Source organism: Poecile atricapillus, chromosome 14 (genome assembly GCF_030490865.1).
Source record: "Poecile atricapillus isolate bPoeAtr1 chromosome 14, bPoeAtr1.hap1, whole genome shotgun sequence".
Taxonomy (NCBI): Eukaryota; Metazoa; Chordata; class Aves; order Passeriformes; family Paridae; genus Poecile; species Poecile atricapillus.
The window spans coordinates 11938586-11942216 of NC_081262.1; positions in this window are offsets into that span (position 1 = coordinate 11938586).

The following is a 3631-nucleotide window of genomic DNA, read 5'->3' on the forward strand; positions in this document are numbered from 1 at the left end:
TTGACAGCTCCAGACCACAGTCCTGCTCTCAGCTCCGAAGGAAAAATGTTTTAATTTGTCACAAACCAATTATAGCGTCTCATCTATCCCTGAATTACTCATCTTGGCTACAGTCTAGGACAAAGGGCCCCTCTGAGAGGAGATTAGACATGGATATTAACAAGAGAAAAAGTGTCCACTGTCTCACCTTGCTGGGGACGCGGCTTCCAACGAGACAGGAAAAGGAAACCCCTCCTGACTGACAGCCAGAGGGAGGGCTCCCATCCCACAGCAAATCCCTCGTTTCACGCGGAAGAATAGTCACGACAAACTCCGTATTCAAATAATATTCATGCATGGCAGATAACAGAGTCACGGCTGGCAGAGCTGCAGCATGAATATAAATAATCTTCGCTCCCTCGGCTGCTGCCGCAGATGCTTTGCCACCGTGCTGGAGCGTGGGTGAAGGGGCTGTCAGAGCAGGCCAGGGGTAGGGATGCTCCAATGGAGCCACAGCCTCCTCTGAGCTCCACGTGCCACCCCTCTAACGAGGCCCCTTTCCCCTGAGCCCTGCACTAGGTTGGAATGCTCTCCCACGGACCCCCAGCTGAGCACTGGCTTCAGCCTCCTCCCACCCCAGCTGCCAGGTGTGTTTGTGGCTCTCACAGGGCACATCAGCATCCCTGCAAGTTCTCCCTTTGGACCTGATCTAGTTTCCCAGGCTCCAAGTTCTCCCATGTCAGTGCTCCTCCCTTCCCTCCCTTCCCAACCCTGCACTCTCTCCCTATCAGTGCTCCTTCTTTCCACCATTAAATCCACACTGGCCTCAGGTATTACCCTTCAACCCAACAGCCACAACCAGGGTGTTACCTTCCAAGCTGAGGCACGGCCTTGAGGATGCTTTTGGACTGTCCCATCTCCTGAGCAGTTCCTGTTCTGATTCATCCAACTGGAAACCAGAGGTGAACACTCAGAGGCAGCACCCAAAGCTCTCATGGGTAAGAAGCACTTTGCACGTACAATTGCAATGGTGATGAGTTCCAGCCACTTTGCTCAGCAGTGGGGACAAAAAGCTGTGGGCAGATTTGGCCTCAGCCAGCTGGAAAAACTGGATGTGTTGCTGCTCTGTCTCAAATAGACTCAAAGCATCAGAGGGCAGCCACAACACTCTCTTCTTCCCCACGCTCACTGCAGATCAGCTTCCTACTTGGATGAAGAGGGAGACGATGAAAGTCGATTTCCCTTTGTGCTCATGGCAAATAATTTGGAGAATTCCCCTTGTTTACTCAGAACTGTTAATGATGCGTCAGAAATTACCTCGGAGATTGTAATTAAGGAAAACAGCAGAAGAGAGAGAGAGAGACACACACACACACACACACACACACACACACACACACACAGCCTAATCACAGCTTCATCTGCAAGTCTGGAAGTGACAGAGCCAACAGCAGCTTCCCCATCACCCCAAACCTGCAGAAGAATCCCCAAGAGCCTCCTAAATGGCAGAGGCTGAGGGGTGCAGCCCCAGGCCCTGCGCAGCCCCCACACTCCTCTTCAGCTACAAAGAAAGCAGTGGTGGCACTCCAGGTATCCAGGAGCCAGTGAGGCCACAAACCCCACTGGAGGCCATCAGGAAATGAGCAGGAAGCTCAGCCCCCTTCGAACCATTTTGGAAGTGGAGCAGCTGATCTAGAAGAGTAATTAAGCTCTCAGTCATCACTGAAATGCAGACACCCACATGCACACAGCAATGTATCTGTCAACCCCCTGCCTGCCTGACCTCGGGGCTCGGCGTCTGCTGGGGCTGGAGCAGAGCACAAACAGCCCTTTCTCATGGAGAAGGGAGAGGAATTTGATTCCCATTCAGTTATAGGAGGGTGCCTGGACTGCCTAATTACTCAGGACTGTCCACTGTGGAGAGGCAGTCGAGAGCTGGTTTCCCAACGCCTCCCTTCCTGCTCAGTCCGAAGGCCAAATCCTCTTGCTTTGCCTTCTGGAGCACTTCCACGGGGTGAGCAAAGCTGCTTGTGCCAGGAGAGCAAACAGGGGTCAGGCAGGGGAATCAGCTCAGCTAAAAGCAGCCAGCTGGAGAAAAGCCATTCCCTTTCTCCACCTTAGCCAACGGCTTAGTTCTTCTAGGGCTCGTTTCAAGCATTGGATTAGGAGAATGGTGGAACTGCAAATCCTATGAGTCCCAAATTCAAGGCAGAGGAAGGGGGAACGAGACAGGTTGATCTCATGGCCACCATCAGCATTTGTCAGGGTGTGCAGAGCTGTGGGACAGGCTGTACAGAGCTTGGTTTTGGTATAGCCTGGCCACAGCCAGACAACATTCCATCGATACAGACAAGAGTTTGGGACTCTGAGTAGGATGTGTTTGGATCACTACCTCACTATTTACCCTCCCATCTTTGGTGTAAAATAACTCAGGTTAGTCTTGCAGTCAGCCTCACACCAGCAGCATGGTGAGGCAAGCCGGGTTCTGTCTTCCCTCCCACTCCCAGTATTTTTCTGTCTAGAGACCACTTAAACCTTAAACCCACAATTTTCCAGGTGAACCTCATATCCCCTAGACCATGGCTACTATCTCAAACTGACTCCAGATGGGAGAAGGAGAAGTTTTCCCTTCAAAACCTGTTCTTGGAGCATGTAGCTAGCAGATGTACCCCTGCCTCCTATCTGGCAGCAGCCTGGCCTTCTCACAAAAGCAAACCCTACAGCAGGTCCAACCATTGCCACCACAGGGCCCTGGGGTTGTTGTTTAAGCACTTTGTTATCACATTTCTGCAGAGGTCCAGTTCCTGCCTGTTTTCAAGGTGGGTGAAGGCTGGAGAGGGAAGGATTGGATGAGTTTGGATGATGCTGCCACCATCCTCCAAATCCACGCAGACTAAACTTCTTGAGGCTGGAGAATCAGACCCTGAAAAGATGAAAGCCCAGCAGTAATGACAGCCTGGGATAGCTCATCAGGAAAGGTATTTCTCTTCTTCAGCAGAGATGGTTTCAGCTCCCTTCCTCTCAGCTGGCAACCCACAAAGGCAGGTTTAGTTCTGGGGATTTGCTGCTACTGCCCAGGTCTGGAAGAGGAGCCCTCCTCCCTCCCCTCATGTTTACACACAGCCCCAGAAAAGACACAGCTTCCTGACATGCAAACCAGGATGGCAAGGCACAGCATGCCAGCCCCTGTGGCCAGCACGTCCCCACATACCAGTTTGTCTTCCCCTCTGGGTGAGCACAGGCCAGCATGGAGCAGAGTGTGGTGGCACAGAACCCAGTGACACCGCGGTTCTGCCACTCGGGTCACCAATGCCACGGTTCAGCTCTGGCAGAACAGGCTCTGCCTCTTGTTCCTCCCACATCTGCTGGCCAGGCTGGGACCCCACAGGCTTTGGAACCTGTGTGATGCTAAAGCAGCAAGGGGGGAAATTGCATTTACCTGAGAGCAGAGGTGAGTTTGACACCTAAACAAAGCCAGTGAAAAACCCCTTGGTGCCACTGCTCCCCCAGGACGTGCAACTTCCCTGCAGGCTCTGGGCAAGGATTGCTCCATCACAGATACACCAAAGCTCCAGGGAGGGACATCAGTGCTCACAGTGACCAGGACACCATATCCCCAGTATCCCCAAATCACACCGGGGGGATGCTGAGA